This window comes from Entelurus aequoreus, linkage group LG14 (genome assembly GCF_033978785.1).
Source record: "Entelurus aequoreus isolate RoL-2023_Sb linkage group LG14, RoL_Eaeq_v1.1, whole genome shotgun sequence".
Lineage (NCBI taxonomy): Eukaryota > Metazoa > Chordata > Actinopteri > Syngnathiformes > Syngnathidae > Entelurus > Entelurus aequoreus.
The window spans coordinates 16,038,359-16,065,836 of record NC_084744.1 but is presented as its reverse complement, the minus strand read 5'-3'; the positions used below and the strand labels follow the sequence as shown (position 1 = coordinate 16,065,836).

The 27,478-nt window shown below is 38.5% G+C and overlaps 1 protein-coding gene across 3 annotated transcripts in view; it reads right to left on the bottom strand.

Annotated features, from left to right (window-relative positions):
- ackr3a (atypical chemokine receptor 3a) overlaps positions 1-27,478 on the bottom strand; it is a 79,915-nt gene that overhangs the window by 10,390 nt on the left and 42,047 nt on the right. Inside the window, exon 1 of one of the 3 annotated variants that reach the window (XM_062069101.1) lies at positions 3,600-3,694. The exons of the other annotated variants lie outside the window; for them this stretch is intronic. The gene's annotated coding sequence lies outside the window, so the exon portion shown is untranslated. Of the gene's footprint in view, positions 1-3,599; positions 3,695-27,478 lie in introns of those variants that run through there. 3 annotated transcript variants of the gene reach the window in all.

Here is a 27,478-nt window from a genome sequence, read left to right as displayed (position 1 = left end):
ACACACCAGCAGCTTTTACGTATTTTCATGGATAAATGTCCGCCGTTTAGATGTTATTATAACATCCTTGGCTGACGTTAGACTGATTCTGCTTCAGTATGGTGCAGACTAGCAGTGATACGCTCGGTCATGTTTTTTGATGATTTATATATTTAATTTAATAAACATATTCTTCTTCTTCTTCTCAGCACTGTCCTTCACTCTCACTGTCTTCCATCTCAGGGTCGGAAGACAAACTTATGTCGATCTTGAGCTACAAGCTAATGCTAATGAGTGAGACCAGATGTTTTGGTGGGATCTTACGGGGTTCACTGTGACATTTGCTACACCAAGTTGAGGTACCAATGTGGGAAAGTTCTTTTTACACTTGTGTCATGAGTAAGAATGCTAAAAAGTTGTCTAAGGTGCAACTGCGAGACGGTGACACAACTTGTATTACATCAATCAGCTCAGTGGCCTTGTGGTTAGAGTGTCCGCCCTGAGATCGGTAGGTCTTGAGTTCAAACCCCGGCCGAGTCATACCAAAGACTATAAAAATGGGACCCATTACCTCCGTGCTTGGCACTCAGCATCAAGGGTTGGAATTGGGGGTTAAATCACCAAAATGATTCCCGAGCGCGGCCACCGCTGCTGCTCACTGCTCCCCTCACCTTCCAGGGGGTGAACAAGGGGATGGGTCAAATGCAGAGGACAAATTTCACCACACCTAGTGTGTGTGTGACTATCAGTGGTACTTTAACTTAACTTTAATCAAAATAAGGAATTGTTTTACTGTATTAAAAGTGCTTAACCTGTTTTTACACCTGTAAGACGGTGTTCTAACTGTTTAAAAAGGCTAGTTTTCTACGCGTAAACCCTAATATAGAGTTCTGGAAAAAAATAATAAAATAATAAAAACATAAAATAACATTAAAAAAAAATCCCCTCAGGGATTAATTAAGAATTATTTTTTTAAATAATATTTATTCATTCATTTGATAGGGAAATCATTATACAGGTATTGAGAAAACAGGCACTTTTTTTGTTTGTTTTTCCCACCCCAAAAATAAATAAATACATTTTTTTTTAAATAAAAAATTCAAAAAAAATCTCAATTTCCCCTCAGGGATTAATAAAGTATTTCTGATTCTGATTCTGAAAATATGAATATGAAAAAAAATGAAATACAGTATTTTTGTCATGAACACCATGGCCGTCCTGAGCGCTCACAAGGGGGACAAACAGCAGTGAGGCATGCTAAAAATCCGACACTCTCCCCTAGAATGAAGCAATAAGTCGAGTGACATTTTCGAGCAGCCCTGTCTGCACAGTGTGTTGGGATGTCTCTCTCGGCTCCTCCGTGGGGACGCCCGCCGCGGTGCGAGAGGTCAGGAGTGGGAGGTGGGGTGGGGTTAAGAGGGGACGGATCAAAACCAGAGCACGAGTGCCTTAACTTCGCTCAATGCCCCACAGTGACCTGCACGCCCACGCAGGGTGAACCGTGCGCGCCAAGATCTACGGGAGGCTCGACGCCGCTTTGTAAACGAGGGTCGCTGGATGGATAAAATGTGACCGCCTGAGACATTTGTCTTTGTGTACTGCACGTGCACGCCATAACTTTTACAGCAACCTGGATACATTTTTTAAAAAATCTCTTAACACATACTATTCATGACCTTTTGCCCTATTCAGCTTTTATTTTGAACTCAGTTCCAGAAGTTATTCAGCATATTGTCAATAAGAGCAGCTATCTCTGCTAATCACATCAACAACAAATAATGAGCTGCAGCTTATGACACATCCGCACATGAAGTACTTCAGTTGTAAAGTACAAAAATAAATCTGGCAGCAGCTAGTTGGGTAATATAACATCATACAGCACGGGTAATGTTACAAATTACTAGCTACTACTGCTGGTAACTTGGTAACAGTTTATACTATTATTATGAAGATTTGCAACTTATTCATGCAAAAAAAATCTATTTTTGGCAACTTTTTTCCCTGTTTTGTGCATTTAAACGCTTCTCTCAGTGATGTTTTTTTTACAGCCTTGACGTTGAATTAGACTTAAACAGCAGATAGGAGCATTCTTCACAATAGAGGGATTCTCAATGCTTAGATAATCTCTCACAATGGTCTCTTTAATTCCTTTATATTATATGGAAAATACCTGAGCCAGGTAGCTCGGCAGGCTTCAAGCTAATTAACCCTTTAACACCCGGGCCATCAGATAACACACACACACACACACACACACTCTCTCTCTCTCTCTGTGTCTCTGAGGAACCTTGTCACCATCTCTATTGCTCCCAGTCCTCCGTTGTAAATATAATCTATTTTTTAAACATAGAATTGATAAAGCAATAGATGGATGGCGAATTTACAATAAATACATTGTGATCAAAAGGTAATAATAGATGTATTTGTTTTTGTTTGTTTTTTCAGATTTTTTGCAAACTACTGCAAGTTTATGAACATCACAAATAAATTCACAATGAGTGTAAATGTAAAATATTAAAACAATTAAATGTTGCACTTTAATTAAGAACAAATACTAAGTCTTAAGGACATATCCCACAGTGGAGTGTTTGAAGTTGTGTCTTAGACCTGCTTTTATTCTATGGCTTTTAACACTGCGTGAGTTGTGTGGTCATCTGTGTTTTTACATTTGCAGTTCTATTTATTGTTTTAATTGGTTTTACCCTTTACATTTTTTTTAATCATATTTATTTGTATATTGTTTTTATATTGTTTTTATATTTATTTATTTAGTTTTTATTCAGTCATTGGCGGAGCCAAGGATAGTATTTGAATCGTGTTTTTAATATTTTTTGTGCAGCACTGTGGAAACATTTTTGTTGTTTAAATGTGCTATATAAATAAAGTGGATTGGATATTAAAACAATCAACAACAACAACAAAAAGTAAAAATAACGAAATATTTTTTTTTTTTACACATACTTAAAATAATTTAAAAAAATAACGGACAAAAATACAAAAAAATAAAAGTATAAACATTTTTTATTAAAAATAAAACAAATTACATATTTTTGTATTTCTATTCCATAAATAAATTGGAGTATACCTCATTTTGTACAAGTACATCTGTCTGAGTAGTTTAATACATAAAAAATGAAACCTATGCCATTTGTTACGGGTCAAAGTTCACTCTCTCTCTCTCTCTCTCTCTCTCTGAGCACAGCTCTCTCTCCCCTGACTCAGCTTGCCAGCATCCAGTTACAAATTAGCTTAAAAAACGCCTTTTGTCTCTCAATACACAGACAATAAAACCCCACGGACGGGGTTTCATGTGCAAATGTCACCGGCGAGAATGGCACAGGTGCAACATGTTCTTTTGTGTGTGTGTTTTGTCACAAGTTTCTGCTGTCACCAGCTATCTTTTTTTATTTATTTTTTTAAAGTAGAACAGTCGTGTGGTGTGGCTACAAAATCGCGTGATAAAGTTATCTTACCAACAAAAAGGAAGCATGCGTGTAAATGTGCCGTTACATAAATGGTCTAACAGTGAGCATCCTTTTCAAAGGTTTCGGAAAAACAGCGTCTAAAGTGCCGCAAAACTCTCTTCTCCGACGGTCTTTGAACTCAGCGTTGCAGCTTACCTCTTTATCGGTTCTTCTTGTTTCTCTGCGCGCTTCTCCGCTAACTTTAGTTTTGCATCCAGTCCACCGTGTGCACCCCCCACTCAAGGCTTTCCTCCCACGAATGAATGTGACTATCGTGCACTTGCTGATACAAGACAAGAAGCAACGCCTCCAAGGCAGGACTTTGGGGATACAATGTGTGCGTATTGGCAGGGGCAACGTCGTCATGCCGAGGCGGGTTTCGGCCAGCAGAGGGGCGAGGAACATGCTTAGCCTGTTTTTTTTTTTTAAAGAATAACACAACAATCTTTTATGCACACCTGCACATTGATCTGCATTAAAAATGGTGCTCAACAAAGATATCAGTGATTAATGCCATGAGGCACTTGCACAGAGGTGTTTTTTTCTTTTGGGGGGTTGGGGGGGGCATGGGGCTCAAGACAGAAAAAAGGGCACCCACAGCGAAAATGATTCATAAAGTTATAAAGTCATAAAGCCATGGCCGTAACTACCATTAAGGACACCGAGGTCATGTCTTCTGTAATTTTTTAGGTGACAAAAGGATGAAGATATGACTGACTAGTGTTGTCCCGATACCAATATTTGGGTACCAGTACCAAAATTATTACGATACTTTTCGGTGCTTTGATACTTTTATAAATAACCACAAAAAACTGCATTGTTGGCTTTATTTCAACAAAAAAAACCCAAGGGTACATTAAACATGTTTCTTATTGCAAATGTGTCCTTAAATAAAATAGAACATACTAGACAACTTCTCTTTTAATAGTAAGTAAGCAAACAAAGGCTCCTAATTAGTCTGCTGACATATGCAGTAACATATTGTGTCATTTTCCATGCTATTATTTTGTCAAAATTATTAAGGACAACTGGCAGAAAATGCATTTTTAATGTACTTTTTCATTTACTGATAATATCTGCTTACTTTCTCTTTTAACATGTTCTATCTACACTTCTGTTAAAATGTAATAATCACTTATTTTTCTGTTTGTTTTGGATGATACCACAAATTTGGGTATCAACCCGATACCAAGTAGTTACAGGATCATACATTGGTCATATTCAAAGTCCTCATGTGTCCAGGGACATATTTCCTGAGTTTATAAACATTATATAAATAAATAAAAAACGAAAGAAGATGTTGTGATGCCAAAAAATATCAACGTAATCACAGTAGTTCACTATCCTAAATAAAATCTGGAACGCAAAAACATATCACTCAAGACCAAACTGCAAATCTTCAACTCAAACGTCAAATCCACCTTACTCTACAGTTCAGAAACCTGGAAGATCACCGCCAACATACTCAACAAAATACAGACATTCTTCAACCGCTGCCTCCGTCGCCTCCTATAGGAATCTACTGGCCTAACACCATCTCCAATGCCAACCTGTGGCACCTCACTAGACAAGACACAATAGAAACACAAATCAGGAGGAGGAAATGGAACTGGATTGGTCACACACTGCGGAGACACAATAGATCAATCACGAAACATGCTCTAACATGGAACCCGCAAAGCAAGAGGAAGAGAGGAAGGCCTAGAGCCACCTGGAGAAGAACCACAGAGCAGGAGATGAAGGCGCAAGGGCTGTCATGGCAACAACTGGAGCGGAGGGCACAAGACCGAAGAGGATGGAGGAGTTTCATCAATGGTCTATTAAAAGGCCTAAGTAAGTAATGTATAGTAGTGTCGACTAGATACGCCCGTGTACTTGGTATCATTACAGTGGATGTTAGGTTTAGATCCACCAATGGCGTTTGTTTACATTTTGACGCTGGTGAGCTACGGTGTGTAGTGAAGCATGTTTAGCTATTCCTCATCCTGCAGGGATGATACTTGTAAGAAACTTACTTTATTTGTCGCCATGGAGGCGAGGATTAGTGATTTAGAAGTAGCTAAAACACTGCCGACAGCGGCTTATCTTTAGCCGCTAGCTAGCTAGCCAGGTCTTAAAGCACCTCTTCCTGAGGGCTTTTCAGTGTTATAACTTCATCTTTATCTTTAGTTTTTAAGCCAAAATGCGTCCGTTCTCCCTTTTCTGTCTACACACTGTGTCTGCTTGTAAGTACTCTGTGTGTGCGCTTCCGAACATGCTCCTCTGCTCGTAAACCAGCAATCAATCAATCAATCCTATTTATTTATATAGCACATTTAAACAACAAAATGTTTCCAAAGTGCTGCACAACAATATTAAAAACAATATTAATTATATGTATTGTTGCATTTGAACAATTGTATTGTTGATAATAAAGGTAAAGTACTGGTATTGTTTATTATCAATAGCACTATTTCTATTGGTATTCATATTGCTCCATTTTTAGTGTAATAATGCTCATTGTCATTTCTGTATTTTTTTTATTTAATTTTCGCTAACTGCTTATTTGCTATTACTTTTACCATCATATTTGTACATGTCGTATTTGCTGATGTTGCTCTGTTGTTGTTGTTGTTGTTGTTGTGTTTGCTGTTGTTGTTTTTGTCTCTCTGTCTAATCCCCCTCTTGTCCCCACAATTCCCCCCTCTGTCTTCCTTTTTCTCTCTTTCTATCCCCTCCTGCTCCGGCCCGGCTGCACCAAATGATAATATAAATACATTTAATAAAGTCAAAATACAAGTAAGGCAACAAGAGAAGTATCCTAAACTTCTCTTTTGTAAAGTAAATCTGAACAGCCGATATGGGCATCTACGTCTGCTATATGATTTGCCCGAGAAGCTGGGCAGGACATTATAAAAAAAAAAAAAAAAAAAAAAAAAAAACAATATTAAAATATTATCCTTAGCAATGACACGACGTGACGACAACGAGGGGGGGTGGTGGACCGGTACTTTTCAGAGGTGGTATAGTACCAAATATGATTCATTAGTATCACGGAACTATACTAATACCGGTATACCGTACAACCCTAGTGGGACATCGTGTGCACTGTACATCACCATGCGGTAGATCATCTTCTCTCAATATACCATCTTTGGTCATGGACAGCTCGTCACAACTCCAACAACGTAACGCAAAGAAGTCCACTTTTACTTTAAACATTATCCGATCCGAAATGTGCTGTCAACATACCATTGACATGAAATCATACTGATGTAACTAATGTTGCTTTAAATTGAATGAAATGGATGTGAAACGCTGTCGGTATAATTCTGTCGTCGCGTCAGTCAGAACACGTGCTCTGCGTAGGACTTGGCGATCGGTGGGTGCCAGGGGGGGCATTTTGCATGATTGAGCACATTAAAATGTAATTTATTGAATGACAAAGCGCTCCTATTAATATTTTACCCCAAACGTATTCCTGGCTATGCTCTGTCAGTTAATAAAATATGAATGCAAAATTTCCTCCATTACTTCAGGTGGCTCCATTAGTAGTGCAAAGCTAAAGATCTTGGGTTTGAACCCTGGTCGTGGTTGAAAATGTGGTGTTTTTTTTATATATATGTTTTCATATATTTTAAACAATAGCATATTAAACAATAAACATATTAAAAAATAGCATATTAATTGCTTAATATGCTAAACTTCATGATATTAATACAAATGTGGACTCTTCATTAGTTTTGGACTCCCTCAGTTCCTGTTTTTGAGCCCCCTGGGTTTGTGTTTTAGTTGCCATGACTACAGATTGTTGTCACCTGCCTGTGGTTATTGTTCGGGATGCTCACCTGCTCCTAGGCACTAATCAGAGAGCTACTTATTTCCCGTTGTTTGCCACACTCAGTCTGGCTTCCTTATTTGCTGTATGCAACAAGTTACGTTGGATGAATTCCTTCTTCTTTGCTCATGATTCCTGTGCTAAGTTTTTGCCTTAGCTCCCTGTGCGATCGGCACACGTCTCTTTTACCGGTATCTTGTATTTGCGTATCCAGTTTCCGTCTGCATCCTGGGAAAACGACCCACTCATAAACATGCGACCCAACCGTGACAGTTACAAAATCATGCTGATTATCAAAGTGATACATAGTTATAGCTCAATTGTAGCTTTTGTTGTTCTGGAAATTCATTGCGTTGCTCAAAGTAATTTAATTTATTTAGTACTAGGATACTCATGATTTCAGCTTTTCAAAGTTTCTCTTGGACAACCAATTTTTGACCATGGTATTTGTCAAATCTCACCCTGATCACAGCATGATTTTTCTAATATAGTAACCAATACAAAATAAAATCATCAAATTGAATTAGAATAAATAAATGTTATTTATTATTACAGAGCAAAGCATAAGCAGCATCACACTTTTAATATTCAACTGGCCCAGGATTGACACCAGACTGGCTTGATAGTCGAGTTGAAAAAAAACTTGCTAGACACTCAAATTTTTGCAACAGATTCTCAAAAACACTAGAGCACTGTGATATTTAACTAGCTTTCTTGCAGTAGGTCCTTAAAAACAACAGAGCGTTGCCATTGGTAGGGGGACGTTGGTTCCCCCAGGAATATACAAAATAAGAATTGCAGTGAAGGGAGAGGTTTGGCCCCTCGGTCCTCAGCTTTCTAGAAATGTGGCTCCCAAAATAACTTAGTCGAATATCCCTGATCAGGCCTGACCAGGCTAAATTGGGGCCCCAAGCAGAATTTTATTTCAAGCCCTCTCCCCATTACAACATTTTTTTTCCACATTTACTTTATTTATGTGTGCTGTCTTTTATACTTTTTAAAATAAAACTTGAATTTGATTTGATTGTTTTGTACTGAAACAAATTAATGGCAAAGGAATATTTATTTTTAGCGCAAAACACAAATTTTAACGTTTTTATTTTATTTTATTTCTTACATTGAACAAAGAGAGTACAGTCTACTAAATTAAGTTCCTTGTTTGTTAACCAGGCTTGGCCAATACAGCTGGTTCTAATTCTGGTTCTGATAAATGTATTAGAGTACCGGAAGAATGGAAAAACAAGTTGCCTCTATATTGAAGCTATTATCATATTTATCTGATTTATGACAACAAACAATTACAAAGTTTGTGAGTAAATAGGTATGATCAAAATATTAAAAATATCACAGAGATTCCAGAGAACATTTTGGGAAGATAATGAGCAAACCAGTCACGTGATCCAACAAATTATTATTCAGGACCTTATGTTTTTGAGCCCGAGTTCAAGGAAGATGAGCAATAAGTTTTAGAAGCTGAGTGCTAAATGACTGCAGTTTATTGAAACACTTTAGCGTCATCAGCATTGCTAGGTGATAAACATACAACCTCACCATAATAAACCATAATAAAACAAACACTTACTGTACAATTTCCACTCTCGCTGGGATGCTGACCAACAACCACGATCCTCATGAGGGGTTAAAAAAGGTTGCCACAAAGAGCGTATTTTTTGCCATCCCAGAGAACGTCAAAGTTGAACAACCTCTCGGTCCATGGCCACATTTGTCTACTACCAGGCGAGAGATGCATGAATTATAATCTACAACTTATTTTTAGCAAGTTTGAGACAAAGCAGAAGCAGCCGCCAGGTTAGTGTGTCAGCAATAGCATTAGCTCACTGCTATCAATGTGCCGCTAAAATAGTCAGTCTGCGTTAGCGCTTACAAAAACACTACTGCTCGTATTTGGTTAATTTTCAGGTCACGCCATGTAAATGGAATATTGTTGGCGGTTTCTGGATGTTTTTTAGAGGGTTTTATGGGCGCAATAGAGGACCCTTGATCTATTGACTCAATTGTTAGCTATTTATTTACAATTTTGAATGCATAAAAAAAGCCAAGATTATGTGTTCTTGTCTTACATAAGGATTGTGAATGATAAACAACACATCTCTTTCCATTTTTTGCATATTTCCAGTACGACTGATCTGCTGATATAGTCAGAGTGCAGAAGCGGTACGACAGTGACTTAATTCGACCCCGAATCTACGGAAATAGCGGAATATTCAAAATGGCCGGGTAAATTTGTGGCATTTGGTGATGTTTAGACAGTATTTTCACATACTTTGCAGACTGTCAATACACTTGGATTTAATGGATACAGTGAAACACAATTAAGCATATAAAGCATATAAAGTCAACTTGTATTTCCATTATACTGGTACTTTGATCTTTCTACAACAATTGCGACAAGGATTTTAATCCAGTAACCTCAGCTCTGCAAGACACGCGTCATTGCACTGCACCATGATAGTCACCGAGAATGCAGGGGGAAAATTTGCCATTATGTTATTATCGGTTACAGAGCAGCAAGCGGCTAAAAATACAGTACAGGCCAAAAGTTTGGACACACCTTCTCATTTCAATGCGTTTTCATTATTTTCATGACATTGTAGATTGTCCCTGAAGGCATCAACACTATGACACCAGTGAAATGAACACCCTTTCTGGTGACTACCTCTTGAAGCTCATTGAGAGAATGCCAAGAGTGTGCAAAACCTTAATCAGAGCAAAGGGTGGCTATTTTGAAGAAACTAGAATATAAAACATGTTTTCAGTTTTGATGCTTTTAGTGACAATCTACAATGTAAATAGTCATGTGTCCAAACTTTTGGCCTGTACTGTACATTTGTTTGTAAAATGTCAAATAAGGCACCCTGGCATTTATTAATTGCCATTTTTACATGTGCCTTTTCACGCAAAACGAGCCCCCCACGGGTCGCGGCGCCCAACGCATGCACAGAGCATATTCTGCGTTTAGGGCAAGGCGGCCTTGTACACAAGATATTTTACCAGACTGTAATTTAGCTCATTAAACCCCACCTTTCACCTCAATAATTAAGATTTTAAATAAAACAAAACTATAGTGAACTTGTTTGATTTGTAAATTAGTAAAAGACCGTCGTTCAGTTATTTACCTGCCTGAGATTTCCCCCCATGAAATAGAAAGCTCAGTGGTTAAGGTGCTTTCTTGAGCAACCAAAAATGTTAAAGAAGCCATATCGGACCAGAAATACAAAAAACAAATCTGTCAGGAGCCGCAAAACTGTAAAAGCCGTATATAAGTCTTATAATGAAAGCAACACATGATGTAAGTGTCTATATTAGCCATATTAGACTGCACGTTCTTATCTGTCAGGCGGGTGCGGTATTTGGATTTGATGTAAATACCTGCTTGCACAGGTTTTTGTTTTGTTTGCAACAGCCACCTGCCTGACACCATGCCAGGCTGACGCAAATCTTCTTTGACAGAAATTGGGATTAAACTCAATTTTGAATTTGGATGAATCAGGATCAATCACAATTTATAATTTAGATTAATAATAATTAAATCAAATGGAAAAAATTGATATTCAGATTGGTTTTTTTTTTAAACTTTTCACAGTACTAAGTATGCATTTATTATATTTTGCCAAGCAGATATTTATTTTATTTAAAAAAATAAATAAAAAATAATATATGTTAATATGACGTTTGTTGCATGATCAGATAATATTTAAGTCAAAATACATGCAATTGCATGTAGTAATAAGCCTACATGCAATTTAGCAGTAGCACAAAAGAAAACTATTACTGCTTTGTAAACGACTCTTTACCATGTCAATCAAAACGTTTGTCTAATTATCTTTGTAAAAGCGGCATATGAGATACAGCATTTGTATTAGAGATCATTAATGTTGTGCCTGTAAAGGCAAATAAATATCACATAATTAATTATTTGCTGCACTAAGGCCAAGTGGATACACCGCTCTCCTCACACTTTAAGACGGGGGTCAGCAACCCCACAAGCGGCTCTTGAGCGGTGCCCTGGTGGCTCTATGGAGCTTTTTTCAAAAATGTATGGAAATGGAAAAAAAATGGAGTGAAAAATGTATATTTTTTGTTGTAATATGGTTTCTGTAGGCGGACAAACACGACACAGACCTTCCTAATTGTTTGAAAGCCCACAGTTTATTATGTTTGTGTTTATGCTTCACTGAGGAGCGTATTTGGCGAGCGCTGTTTTGTCCTACTAATTTCAGCGGCCCCTGAACTCACCGTTGTGTGGACTGTGAGTCAACAGTTTGTTTACATGTAAAACTTTCTCCGACGCTGCCACTGAAAGACCCTGTTTTATGCCACTCCTTTGTCTCGTTTTGTCCACCAAACGTTTTATACTGTGCGTGAATGCACAAAGGTGAGCTTTGTTCATATTATTATCTTGTTATGGAGTCCTAATCAGGCACATTTGGTCACTGCATGACTGCAAGTTGATTGATCCTAACATGCTATTTAGGCTAGCTGTATGTACATATTACACCATTATGCCTCATTTGTAGGTATATTTGAGCTCATTTAATTTCATTTACTTATGTTAATTTATATGTGCATGTCTCATGACACATTATCCGTATGTATAATCGGCTGCATTTCTGATAGTTGTGAGTGTGCCATGTTGTTCCAGACCACAGTAAATGTTGCCCAGCTTGCCAAAGATTGTAATAAATCCATTAGAAGAAGACAGCCTGCCGTTTCCTTTAACTTGGACACACACATCTATACCTTTGGCCAATCTAAGTCATTTCCCGGAGTTATCTCACCCACTGAGAAGTTTTACTAATGTTTTCCAATGTTGTAAAAATGTGTAGAATAAATATTGTATTTCAACATTTCTGTCAACGAATATTTAAGTCAGCCTGCGACACAGTCATTTTGATAGTAGGCTAATATAGCTTATTAGCCACATACGTCATGTGTTGTCTTCATTATAACACTTATAAGTCTTAATTTTTTGCGGCTCCAGACAGATTACTTTTTTGTATTTTTGGTCCAATATGGCTCTTTCAACATTTTGGGTTGCCGACCCCCGCTTTAAGAGGTCACACTGGACATCAAAGTTGACAGCTTGGGCTTTAAGCTCAATGTCTAGAGGTCTCGCACTTTCATTGGGCGGACCTACTGTAAATTCGAGCCCCGGGCAGGATGAACATACCAGAGATTCTCTCCTACTTAATTGCATATGTTTGATGTGATTACAACAAACATACTGGTCCGCTCTTAAATTTTTTAGATAAGGGCCTCGCCCTAGCAAGTTTGTTATGAAACCATGTCAGATAACTACAGCCACACCATCCTCCACCCAAAACCAACTAACTGGTTATCTAGCAGAGCAAGCAACTGAAATAATGATATGGCGAACAAGATGTGGTTGAAGTCATGTAAAAGTTTTGGTTTTAGTCATAGGGTTTATTATTATGACTCACCAAGAACATCCATTGATTGTGTTCGTCATGTCGTCTTTCAAAATTAGTAAAAACGATTCCCGTGTGCAGAAAAAACAGCCGAAACTGTCAGCAGGTAAGAGTTTGTTTGCACACAAAAATATTTTTTACTAAGAACAGTCCGTCTCTGAAATGATTCATTTGCCTTTTAACAGTTGCAGAACCGTAAAAGTAAATTTCCTACAACTTAAAATGTGTTATTTGGCATGAAAACACATTTCAGACCTGTTGTGTGAATGCCAAAGCAAAAGGCCATACAACCTTTTGTGTACCTAAACCGCAAGGACAAAGCGTTAATTTCAAGCAGGCGATGATTGGACGAAGGCTTTTATTTTTTGAAATGTCAAAACTTGTAACAAATGATGTTTTCAACAGTATTAATGGTTTGGATTGCATGAGAAAGTGAGAAGGACATTGTAGCTGCCCATGAGAACATGGCAGCAACACAACTAATGTTGTAACGGTCACAAGGAACAAACTGCTCAGCAAGCATTAATACCACTAGTATGTTGATTGTTTTGTTTTAAACATTTTTTTTAATTTCCTTCATTCAAGGTCAAACAAAAACAACCAACTAAAACAACCAACTAAACAACAGTACAGTAAGGGACTTATTTACTAAAGGTTTATGTGTACTAAAACATGTGCAAACTTGATAGCACACGCCAAGCTGATCTACTAAAGGTGTGCAAAGAGGATTGCGTCTGTTAAGTGAGCAGAATAAGGCGTGCAATCCATTTTGCGTCTCTTTTTTCATTAATATGTAAAATATATGCTGATCACCAGAACGCCCACAATACTCGGAGGAGAAAATGCAAATCTAATTTAGCACACGCAATGTGATTTATCAAAACTTATCACTGTTTTGCGAGCACTATTTTGCATTTTATTTAGCACCTCGGAAAGGTTGTGCAAACTGACAGTTCCACACACGGCTGCAGGATCAGTGCTCGTGCTGCACAGAAAGTCGATGAACAGACAAAAATCCTCCGTCTATGTGTGTGTGTGTGTCAACATTTTGGATGGTCAAAAATAAAATAAAATAAAATGTTACACATATCGTCTACTCAATTTCCTTTTATAGTTTTATAGCTGCTAGAGGACTTAAAGGGCTTAATAAAACAAATTTCATTGATGAGTTTTGGTGTCATTTAGTATTTTTATTATTGATGTTAGTTTTTGTTCACATAGAATTTAAATGATTAAAATATTTCTTATATGAAAAAAACTTCTTTAAGAACGCATTTTTTTGCGTTTTGACCAGAGTAAGTGCAGCCTCTCACCAATGAGCGCATCTTCAGCGGCATATAAAAAAAATGCGCTGTCAATATAGATGCACGACTGCTCTTCTAAAATGCCCATAAAAAGTGATACATGTCTCCTGCATGTTTGAAAACATGTACTGCACATTCATGATAACATGAATGTGCAGTAAATGAGTGTCTATGTGGTGATGCCCGTATAGTACACACAAAATCTACATTTTAAATAAGGCGGTCTGCACCACTTTTCAATTGCGCATGCAGTATTAGTAAATCTCCTAAAAAAAACACGCCTAATAGTACATTTTACTTCATGGATGGCATAATCTGTTTAGCGCGTGGTATTTGGATCTTAGTAAATCAGGACTTAAGTCCATCCATCCATTTTCTACCGCTTGTCCGTTTTGGGATCGCGGGGGGCCCTAAGTATTATTTATTTATTTTTTTGACATGTCCTGTCCAGCCACTAAGGCAAATCATATTGTTGATGTAGATGCCCATATTTCTGCTGTACATAATTGATTTACAAAAGATAAGTGTGGTATACTTCTCTTGTTGCCTTATTTGTATTTGACTTTATCAAATGGATGTATTTAATGTTTGGCGCGGCCGGACTGAAATATGAAATCCGTGCTGCAGTCTGCAGGTGTACCTAATGTTGTGGCCCAGCAGTCATTCACAACTCCTCCAACACGAACATTGTTGTTTTTGCACTTTTTGGCTTCTTATTAAATAACTTTTTTAAATAGATTCAATTTTGCACGTGGAAAGTTTAAGTGTGGGCTTTAGTTGATATAACACTCCCGTCAGGGGGTGCATTCTACGGCGGGGGTGCATTCTCTACCACCAGGAGGCGGGATTACTGCGAGCCTCAGCCAGGGCGTCTTCGCAGGCGTTTTATGATTGCTCAGCACAAGAAATACTTACACATATACAGTTGTTGACAAAATACACTGTACATTATATACCTAAGCTAACTAAACTATGGAAATGTATAATATAGTTCATATAGCAATACGGTCTCACTGCACAGCAGGCCAGCAGTTAGCCGAGTCCGCAATCCATGTTGAGGCACAACTGAGTGACGTGCCTCAACTGGCTGCTGATCACAGCAAGTCTCTTCTCAGTATTTGAACGGCAAATGTGAAAATTCAGCGATTTTGAATAAAAATTATCTAAAACTGGTTAAGTTAAATGGAAAATAACTTTATAGTATATTCACTGGATACATATAACAATTTAATTTTTTTGTTTTCTATTTACATTTTTTTTCTTTCCATGATGGCAGCTGAGGCCCTGCCTCACCTGCCTCCAGTGACTGCACGTCACTGATGTACAGATATGATACGAAAAAATTATACTAAAGAACCAGTTACTGAAGTAGATATTAATAACACAGAAATGACAATTAACATTTTTGCACTACAAACGGAGCAATAAAAATACCAATAGAAAATAACACTATTGATAGTGAATAATAATTATAATAATTACCTTAATTATCAACCATATAATTGCTTCAAATGCAACAATACATAAATGTAATGAATACTTAAATTACAAAAAAATGCAGATAAATGGAGGGGAAGACAGAGAAACAGACGGACACAACCAGCACCAGTCCGCGATTCACCCCAAACGCCAACACGCAAACAAGAGACACACCACCGCCCAAACAACCAAGCCACAGCCCCCACACCAAACAAAAAGGCTGCGCTGCCCCTGCACCAACCCACTGATACAAACCCCACAGCACAAAGCCCAAACAGAAGGTCAAGGACCCCGCCTAACAGAAAAAAACAAAAAACGTGCGACTCGCATAAACCAAAAACGAAACAACCGATCACCCAATCCACATCCGTCAACAAAAAAAATTTAAAAAACACTCCGAAATTTTAAGAAGAAGACAGACACACCCAAACACACAAAAAAAACCACAATGGCCCCCATGAAGCCAGAACAACACCCGATCAGGCCCTAGTGTAAAGGCTTCATTATGCTACATCGGCCTTTCGGGCAATGTCCTGATCCTGTTGTAACTCTTTGGCGTGTGGCAATAGTGTGGCAGTTGCAATGCCCTGCCAAAAAGCCAGGGGCAGCATTTTCATCAACATATTTGAGAGTTTCTTCAACGAGATGTTCTTTAGTTTGCACTATAGTTTCTTTTGTTTTGGAAAATTAATTTACCGCTCCGCCGTGGGGTTTGAAAAAGGAGGGGCAAGCCGGCCATAACACGTGTGAGTTTCCGCTACCAAGTTTTGAGCAAATAATTGATGTGTATTCAAGTCAAACATTTTTAAAATGTTCCTGAATGACATTTCGGCAATAAAATTGCATTTGTGCCAAAATATTAGGGTCTTTTTTTATCCATCCATTTTCTACCGCTTGTCCCTCTTGGGGCCGCGGGGGGTGCTGGAGCCTATCCCAGCTGCGGGGTACACCCTGGACAAGTCCCAACCTCATCGCAGGGGGGGGGGTGTCTTTTTTAAGTCAATTTTTATTAAGTAGGCAAGTAATAACCTGTGATGAATTATGACTAATCTGATTGGGGAAAACAAATCATTTGAATCGGCACTAATTTAAATACAAATCTTTTAATATTTCAGCTTTTTTTCATTACATGATGCCTTTAGCTCTCTGTATCCATTTTTGATGTTTTTTTTTGTTTTTGTGGGGGGCGGGGAATTAAAATAGTAGCATCCAAGATCGTGATTAAAACTTTAATAATTGTGTCACCAACACTTTAAAGCAGAGGTCTCAAAGTCAAGGCCCGTGGGCCAGATCCAGCCCGCGAATGAATAATCCATGGCCCCCGGGGTCATATTTGATTAGTATTAGAACCGGCCCGCAGGCCACAGCCGCCTGCTGCTGTTTTGCGTGCACCAATACTCCATCAGTGTTGGCGCTAAGAATTTTCAAATTGGGGTCCCAGGGACCCCATCAGATCATAAAAATGGGGTCCCACAGTAAAAAATTTTGGATCCCACTTTTTTGTAAACCGTTTTGAAAACAAATGATAAATGTATGCATTGTCCTGTTATATCTCACATTCTGTATTGTGTTTTGGAAAAAGGTTGTCATAAACGTTACTTAATTAATTAAAAAAATAATACAAAAGAAAACACATTTTGATGCATATGTAAATGTATTCAGTTATAAACATTCATTCACTTTCTTCTTTCCTTCATGGATCTAAACTTTACTGCTGCCGGTATATTTTTCTATATTTTTATTGTAATATTTTCAGAATGTGTTTGGTCTATTTTTGGCCAAAGTAAGACAAAAAAAACAATCTGAAGTTGTCCTTATTTTTTTGTTTTAATGCCATGATTTTAATAGTACGGCCCGCGTGTGCACAGATTTTCCAACCATGCGGCCCCTGAGCTAAAATGAGTTTGACACCCCTGCTTTAAAGCAAGGTGTCAAACTGGCCTGTCGTATCATTTACCGTGGCCCGCAAAAGCCTTGAACTAACATGCGTTCATAAAGAACTTGATCTTTTCTTACAAAATGTATTCATTATTTCTATTGCGACAGAAACAAATATGTATTGCATGCAATTACATATAGTATCAACTTTAAGCATCAATTAGCAATGGCATTATAAGGGGTTTCATTCAATTTAAGGTTAGGAAAGGCAGGTTCCTTACCTTTTTTTTTTTTCTGGACTTCCTCGTCCAAGCTTAAAACAAGCATAAAGTGGTTGTCATCAAACCGATGAACAAACCGTCAAAGAGACAATAGACCAAGCTGTTGCATCACACAAGGAAAGAATTAGGACACATTTGAATTATTTACTTTTTCCTGTGACCAAAACACATAGAAAATATGTCTGTTCCCATGCATTCATGGCCTCAATTTTTTATTTTTTTATTTATTTTTCAACTTTGGTGGCCTGCTCGCCGCTTCAAGCGCAGCAATTAACCCCAAGTTCAATGCAATAGGATAAGGAGACGAGCCCGTGGAATGTTCTCTGATTAATACTGTTTGCCTTGTCACATCCCGATAAGAAGCTCACAAGTTTTGAACCTTTTCCAGGTGGTACAGGTCACTCTGCTCACGATTATTATGGCTGAACACGGCGATGAAATACAGCCGGCGGCCTGCTGTGTGACCTCATTAAAGAGCAGTGGAGTGAATTCAGGTTCAATGAGGCTTTAAAAGAGAGCTCCCACTCTGCACGCATAGCCATTGTCCTCCATATCAGGAGCATCAGGGGGATTTATAAGCCTCTCGCAGAAACATCCGCAGCCCCGCACGCCGCTGCCAACCTCTGTTCTGCACTCCCCATTCACAGGGGGGCCACACTGGGAAAGCAGGTGTGTGTGCGTGTGTGGTGTGAAGCCTGAGAATACAACAGGAACACAGCGGAGGAGTGGGATACTATTCCGGAGTAATAGGAGGATGCTGCAAATCATTAAAATGCAATGAAAGGATGTGAGATAAAATAGAAAGGAATTAAGTCATAAAGTGGAGTCATTTATTCTTCATCCAATTATCCTAAATGTTGGTATTGACTGTAATGTACCCCTTAGGACTTATAAATGGGTTAAAAAAACGCTTCGAAAAAATTGTTATTGGACTCGCAGGTTGACATTTTGTACTTTTTCCAGATCGTAAAAGTGTAGAGTTATGTTCCAAAATGGTAAATATCAAGTTTTGCGGCCGCAGAAGAACAAATGCCTCCAGTCAAAGTTAAATATTGATGTTGGTTCAACCAGGAATAGTAATGATGACTCATATAAAATGATGGCTACTGTAATAAAACTGCTACTAAATATTATCAGCCCCTTGTTTCAAGTTTGCTGCTACTGCCTCTAAGTGGCCAGAAACAATCAAATAAACTTTAAGCACCAAAGCAGTCAAAAGCATCAACCCATTGACTTTAAATGTAACCTGATCCAAGATGGTGGGATCCAATCAGAACACACCATCTCGTAGGCTCTCCGGTAATCACAATTTTCAACAAATACCATTTACCGGTAAACTATTAAAGCCGATGTACTGCATGTCAGAGATACTGTAGGCAGCTGCCTAGGGCAGTGTTTTTCAACCACTGTGCCGCGGCACACTAGTGTGCCGTGAAATACAGTCTGGTGTGCTGTGGGAGATTATGTAATTTCACCTAATTGGGTTAAAAATATTTTTTTGCCAGAAGTAATTATAATCCGTAAATAATGTGCGTTTTTGAGTGTCGGTACTGTCTAGAGCAGTGTTTTTCAACCTTTTTTGAAAAATGCGGAGGCACACCACCAGCAGAAATCATAAAAAAACGAAACTCAGTTGACAGTAAAAAGCCGTTGTCGCAATTGTTGGATATGACTTTAAAGCATAACCAAGCATGCATCACTATAGCTCTTGTCTCAAAGTAGGTGTACTGTCACCACCTGTCACATCACGCCGTGACTTATTTTGACTTTTTTGCTGTTTTCCTGTGTGTAGTGTTTTAGTTCTTGTCTTGCGCTCCTATTTTGGTGGCTTTTTCTCTTTTTTTGGTATTTTCCTGTAGCAGTTTCATGTCTTCCTTTGAGCGATATTTCCCGCATCTACTTTGTTTTAGCAATCAAGAATATTTCAGTTGTTTTTATCCTTCTTTGTGTGGACATTGTTGATTGTCATGTCATGTTCGGATGTACATTGTGGACGCCGTCTTTGCTCCACAGTAAGTCTTTGCTGTCGTCCAGCATTCTGTTTTTGTTTACTTTGTAGCCAGTTTCGTTCTGCATAGCGTTCCCTAAGTTTCACTGCCTTTTCTTAGGGGCACTCACCTTTTGTTTATTTTTGGTTTAAGCATTAGATCACTTTTTACCTGCACACTGCCTCCCGCTGTTTCCGACATCTACAAAACAATTAGCTACCGGCTGATATGGAAGAGTATTACACGGTTACTCTGCCGAGCTCTAGACAACACCGACACTCAACAAAACACATAATTTGCAGATTATAATTACTGGTTTGCAAAAAATATTTTTAACCCAAATAGGTGAAATTAGATAATCTCCCACGGCACACCAAACTGTATCTCACGGCACACTAGTGTGCCACGGCACAGTGGTTGAAAAACACTGGTCTACAGCTCGGCAGAGTAACCATGTAATACTCTTCCATATCAGTAGGTGGCAGCAGGTAACTAATTGCTTTGTAGATGTCGGAAACACGTCGTGTCGTGATCACAATATGCAGACAGCTGGAGGCAGCGTGCAGGTAAAAAGGTATCTAATGCTTAAACCAAAAATAAACAAAAGGTGAGTGCCCCTAAGAAAAGGCATTGAAGGCTATGCAAAACGAAACTAAAACTAAACTGGCTGCAAAGTAAACAAAAACAGAATGCTGGACGACAGCAAAGACTTACAGCATGTGGAGCAGACGGCGTCCACAAAGTACATCAAAGTACAAATTTATATGCCAATTTCAAAAGGCCACGGCCCCCTGACACCCCTTCTCAACTGTCTATGTGATGTCAAGGCTTGGTTAGCCCAGAATTTTTTAATAATGAATGAGGGAAAAACGTAAATTTCAGTTTTTGGTCCGGCCCTCACTGACTTGGGACCATTGCAAAATGATGTGCGTCCCAAAGTCACCAGCCTTGGCGTCACTATAGACAGCGATTTTAAATTTGACAAACAAGTCAATGGCGTTTTAAAATTGTGTTTTTATCATCTTCGTCTTTTAGCAAAGGTAAAACCATTTTTATCTTTTAACCTTTTTGAACAAGTCGTGCATGCTTTTATTTCAAGTCGCCTGGACTACTGCAATGCACTTTATGCTGGCATTAGCCAAAAAGCTCTCTCCAGGTTGCAGTTAGTCCAGAACGCGGCAGCACGACTTTTAACAGGGGCCAGGAACCCCAATTATTCGGAGTTTGCACTGGCTCCCTGTTCATTTTAGAATTGATTTTAAATCCTTGCTGTTTGTTTTTAAAGCTTTACATGGACTGGCACCTCAGTATTTCTCGGACCTCATCCAAATGTACACTCCTGCGCGCGCTCTGAGGTCCGAGAGCCAGCTCCAGCTCGTAGTGCCCAGGACCAGACTTAAAACCAGGGGAGACAGGGCCTTCTCTGTGGTCGGCCCTAAACTCTGGAACACTCTGCCCCTCCATGTTCAAACTGCTTCCACAGTGGAGTGTTTTAAGTCTCGTCTTAAGACCCACTTTTATTCTTTGGCTTTTAACACTACGTGAGTTGTGTGGTCTTCTGTCCTCTGTTGTCCTCTGTGTTTTTTTTAATACATTTTGATGTCTATTTTACTGTTTTAATTGGTTTTACCCTTTAAAATCTTTTTTAATCATATTTATTTTTTATATTGTTTCTGTATTGGTTTTCTATTCATTTATTCTTTGTTTTTATTCAGTCATTGGTGTAGCATAATACTGTTTTTTAATATTGTTTTTAATATCGTTTTTAATATTGTTTTTAATTTTGTTTTTAATATTGTTTTGGATTGGATTGATACATCCGTACATGACATGACAATCAACAATGTCCCCACAAAGAAGGAAAGGGTACACACAACTTAAATAGTCTTGATTGCGAAAACAAAGCCGGTGTGGAGAATAGCGCTCAAGGAAGACGTGAAACTGCTAAAGAAAATACCAACAAAACAGGAAAAAACACCAAAAAATAGGAGCACAAGACAAGAACTAAAACACTACACACAGTAAAACACTAAAAAAGTCAAAATAAGTCACAGCGTGATGTGACATGTCGTGACAGCACACCTACTTTGAGAAAAGAGCTATAGTGATGCATGCTTGGTTATGGTTTAAATTCATATTCAACAATTGTGAGAACAACTTTTTACTGTCAATATCGGCTCCTGAGTTTAGTTTTTTTAATGATTTCTGCTTGTGGTGTGCTTCAGGATTTTTTCAATGAAAAAAAATGTGCCTTGGCTCGAAAAAGGTTGAAAAACGCTGGCCTAGAGGGCCGTCTTAAACTCATAATCTACGGCACACGTAACACACACACACATGCGTTACTATCATTAAATGCTAGCGTTTTGACAACGTTGAGCGACTAACATTAACTATTATTGAATGCAGAAATTTGCGATGCCGCGACCGCAAAAATGTACGCAAATCAACAAATCCCTGCAAATTATGCACGGCCTCACACATTTGTCCAATGCACATTTTGGCCAATCATCATTATTTTGGCCGATTAAATTTATATCTGGGCGGCGCTGTCTAATCAAAACAAGTTTGTTTCCCATGTAACAATATATCAATTCTTTATTCCTCTACTGACACATACATAGCTCTAATCTCCTGTTCCCGTCTACAACGCTAAGCTTTCTGGGTAATGTAATATAGAGACATTTACGTCCTAGTTTACATGTATTTATATTTTTATTCTAAATTGTATTCATCCAAGGTAAACCAATCAAGAAAGGGACAAGCGGTAGAAAATGGATGGGTGGATGTTTTATTTGCAATGCTGACTTAGCAAAAAGGCAGAATTTTCATGATAGAGATATTGAAGTGTGATGATGACTTCATCTCTCATTTACTAACAAAAGTTATTGCTATGGATCATTCCCAACAGTTCATAAATGCTCGGAAAATGTGTTGGAACATAGGATAAACACGTGTTAAGCATAAAACATACACAGAGAATGTCTGCAACTTGAGTACGATAGAGCAGACAAAGGACAGTAAGGAAGCCTGCTCGTGTTTCTCTCTATAATTATTATGAATTATTGCTAATATACGTTATAATGAATTAAATTACAATGAGCTCTGAGGTATCTGCTTTTACTGCCATATAGTGTCTAATTTTAGGTCTGTGTGGTATAAAACGAGTAAAATATCAATGCAGTATTTGTTTTACAATATTTGTCTTTTTTAGGTTAAGGTTACAAGGAACATTTAAAACACTGATAATTCAAAAAATCACAAGTTGATTCAACGTTATTGATTAAAAAAAATAAGCCTCAAAACATTGCAAGTTTTGCCACAACTAAATTTGTATTCCTGATTATGATTTGTTTCAATCTGTTCTTTTAAGGGGGTCATATTATATATAAATATATATATATATATATATATATATTTTTTTACATTTAAAACACTTCCTTGTAGCCTACATAACATTATTAACGTTTGGTCAAAATGTTGCATAGATTATGTGTTACAGACCATCTTCAAGCTACTTTCTGACCGTCTCTTCTGAACGCGCCATTTTGTGGGCGTCTTCTCCTCGTCAGCCACATGGGGTCTACTGACAGATATAAGTTAGAACTATGCGCTACTTTGTATTAGAAATGGCAACTCCGGAGGATACATGTGCATGTACGAGCCAGTCTGCCCCACAAAAAGAATGATGGAGTTTATTGACTACAGCGTCTAACTCTCGTGGCGGACTCGCGCAAAGCTCTTCGGGTAAATATGTACCGTATATGGAAATATCTGTTGGTATTAAACCTGGGGAAAAAAGAAATTGGGCAAATTCTAAACGGCTTGTTTGGAGAAAGTATGAAGGAAGGCAAGATTGTTTTATACATTTCTTGCCATATCTCTTGCAGATCCTAAATACACAAAAACAAGTATCAATGGGTAACAAAACTTGGTTTTAAAATAATAGGTCAATTTTAAACAACAAAGAATAACATATGCTCGATTGTGGTGATGATTTTTTTAATTTTTGGGGGACATACTGCATCCAGAAAATATTCTGGGCGTTTTCCACTTTTCCCACATTTTGTTATGTTACAGCCTTATTTCAAAATGGAATAAATACATTTTATTCCGCAAAATTCTACAGGCAATACCAATAACGAAAAGGTTAAAAGTTTTTATTTATTTTATTTTGCTAATTTATTTATAATTTAAAAAAAAACATGTGCTTTAGTATTCACAGTTTTTGCTCAATACTTGTTTGATGCACATTTGTCAAAAATTACAGCCTCAAGTCTTTTTGAATACGACGCCTCAAGTTTGGGCAGTTTCACCCATTCCTCTTTGCAGCACTTTTCAAGCTCAATCATGTTGGATGGGAAGCGTTGGTTTTCACCCGGAATGTCTCTTTACATTGCTGCATTCATCTTTCCCTCTATCCTGACTAGTCTCCCAGTTCCTGCCGCTGAAAAACACCCCCACAGCATGATGCTGCCACCACCATGCTTCACTGTAGGGATGGTATTGGCCTGGGGATGAGTGGTGCCTGGTTTCCGCCAAACATGATACCTGGCATTCACTCCACATACTTCAGTCTTTGTCTCATCGTACCAGAACCATTTGTTTCAAATGGTCCGGGAGTATTTCAGGTGCATTTTAGCAAAGTTTTTACTAAAAAATGGCTTCCGTCTGGCCACTCTACCATACAGGGATGATAGGTGAATTGCTGCGGGGATGGTTGTCCTTCTGGAAGGTTCTCCTCTCTGACAGAGTGACCATCGGTTTCTTGGTCACCTCCCTGACTACACTAAGGTAAATGCAACAATGTAAAGAGACATCATGAGACAACCAACACTTTCCATCCAACCTGATGGAGTTTCAGAGATGCTGCAAAGAGAAATTAGTTAAGTTAAGTTAAGTTAACTTAAATGGGCAAAGAGGAATGGGAAAAACCACCCAAAGATAGGTGTGCCAAGTTTGAGGCAAAACATCAACAAAGTATTGAGCAAAGGTTGTAAATATGTACATGTGTTTTTTTTTTTTTTTAGCTTTTTAGTTTTAATACATTTGCACATTGTCATTATGGAGTATTGTGTGTAGACTTTTAAGGCCAAAAATGTATTTATGCAATTTTGGAATAAGGCTGTAACATAACAATATGAGGAAAAAGTGAAAAATGAAAAAACGTCTTGCAATATGCATTTTCCTGCAATTGGATCATTACGGACACACCGTCTCAGCACCAGAGTGGACCTTTGGCATGCTAACAGTAGGTTCTGTTCTCAAGGTCACGCTTCGATATAGCTGGGAAAAGGTGGTACATTTTATATTTGTGTGCCGCATGTCACCAACATAACAAAACTCCACAGGTTGGACTATATGATACCATTGATATGGAGGGAAATGAGTGTCTCCATGGTGACAGCCGGCACACGCAGTTCACAGCACTTTTGCACTTGTTATTAATTGTACATGCTGTCTCACTAGATTGCACACTAATAGTACACACACTTGTATAGTTTGCATGCACTATTTAGCACTTACAGTCGTGGTCGAAAGTTTACATACACTTGTAAAGAACGTAATGTCATGGCTGTCTTGAGTTTCCAATAATTTCTACAACTCTTATTTTTTTCGGGATAAAAAAACGCCTACTGTCAAGCATGGTGGTGGTAGGATTATGCTCTGGGCCTGTTTTGCTGCCAATGGAACTGGTGCTTTAAATGGGACATGGAAAAAGGAGGATTGCCTCCAAATTCTTCAGGACAACCTAAAATCATCAGCCCGGAGGTTGGGTCTTGGGCGCAGTTGGGTGTTCCAACAGGACAATGACAACAAACACACGTCAAAAGAGGTAATGGAATGGCTACATCAGGCGACAATTAAGGTTTTAAAATGGCCTTCCCAAAGTCCTGACATGTGGACAATGCTGAAGAAACAAGTCCATGTCAGAAAACCAACAAATTTAGCTGAACTGCACCAATTTTGACAAGAGGAGTGGCCAAAAATTCAAGCAGAAGCTTGTGGATGGCTACCAAAAGCGCCAAGGGACATGTAAGCAAATATTAACATTGCTGTATGTATACTTTTGACCCAGCAGATTTGGTCACATTTTCAGTAGACCCATAATAAATTCATAAAAGAACCAAACTTCATGAATGTTTTTTTGTGACCACCAAGTATGTGCTCTCAATCACTCTATTACAAAAAAAATAAGAGTTGTAGAAATGTTTGGAAACTAAAGACAGCCATGACATTATGTTCTTTACAAGTGTATGTCAACTTTTGATCGCAACTGTATTATTTGGATTTCAGTAAATCAGGCCTTGACTACTCTAAAGTATACCCATTTCCAGTCTCACCAGTTGTACATTGATGCAAACAACAGAAGGAAATCCCACTGCTTGTCTGCCAGTCCTGGGAGAGGAGCCTCTCTTCCTTGTGATAAGACTTCAAGTGTTTTTTATCACATTTTACAAGCTCTCCATCTAGATTTGACCGGTGCTTTTTTAGTGCGAGACCACAGAGTTGTTCAATATGAATACAACTGCTATTTCTATGTGTCGCTGCTCAAAATAACACTCGCCGACCTTCATTTGTTCATTCTTTCGGTCACGTTTTTTTTTCTCCCCCCCCCCGGCCGGCCTCGACTATTCTTACAGTATTTAAGTTCATCACGCATTTATAAACAGAACGATGCCGAGATAAGGAGAAGGAAAAGGGTGGGAGACAGCGAGAAGAAGGACGGCGGCGACGTCAGAGAAAGAGGAGAGTGTGGGAGAGGGAGTTGAGGCGGCCCAAAAAGAAAAAAGATTGAGTGACTTATTGCTAATGACTTTTCTCGCTATTGTCGTCTCAGCCCGCGTCCCTGTGGGGGGTCTGACAGACGCTCGCTATTTTTGTGCAAATCTCTATTCAGCAGGTTCCCTTCTTAAAACTCCTTCTAAAGCACATCTTCAGCAAATTAACTCCTCTGCTTTTTCTCCCTCACATTCTTCCTCTATATAATTCATCTTTGTTCCCTGATTTTTTTTTTTTTTATCTCTGATTATTTTTTCACAGGGATGCTGTAATTCGGAGACCTTTTTTTTCCTCAATGGAGCTTACCCTAAAAGAACAATTATGCCAAATGTTTGGAAAGACTAATGAAAAATTGTGAAGGCCAGAACCTTAGAATGTGTTTCAACAATTTGACCTGTGACCTTTGCTCCCTTTCATTTTTGTAGCCGTCAACATCAATAGGAATCTGGGTGTCATGATCCGTTGCCCAGGTCATGTCTTTGGTTTTTGAGTTTTGTATTATTCTTATGTTTATGGTCTAGTTCCGTTTTCAGCGCTCCTTCAGTTTGGTTACTATGTGGTTGCTAGGAGCTCTAAAGCCATGTCTACACTAAGTCGTCTAACGCCTTAAACCAGACCTGGGTATTCTGCGGCCCGCGGGCCGCATCCGGCCCTTTGTGCGTCCCTGTCCGGCCCGCGTGAGGCCAATTATAAATTACAAAATAAATTTTAAAAAGTATCTATGTCGAGTGTGCAATACAACGGTGCTGCTTTTGTTTTGAAAATCGTTATTTGTATTACTTCCGTGTGGACGTATGCGTGATTGTGAGTGAATGTGAACAACTGCAATTACAAAATAAAGTTGAAAAAACATCTATGTCCTGCGCGCAATACAACTGTGCTGCTTTTATTTTGAAAAGTATTATTTATGGGCGTGTGTCCGTGTGTAACCTGCGAGTGAAGGTGCACATGCAGCGACAAGTGATGCACGGTTTACACCCGAGACGCTAAAAAGAGAAAAGTTGATGAGGAATGCCGTGTTTTCAACAACACATGAACTGCAAAGCAACGTCCCCTCA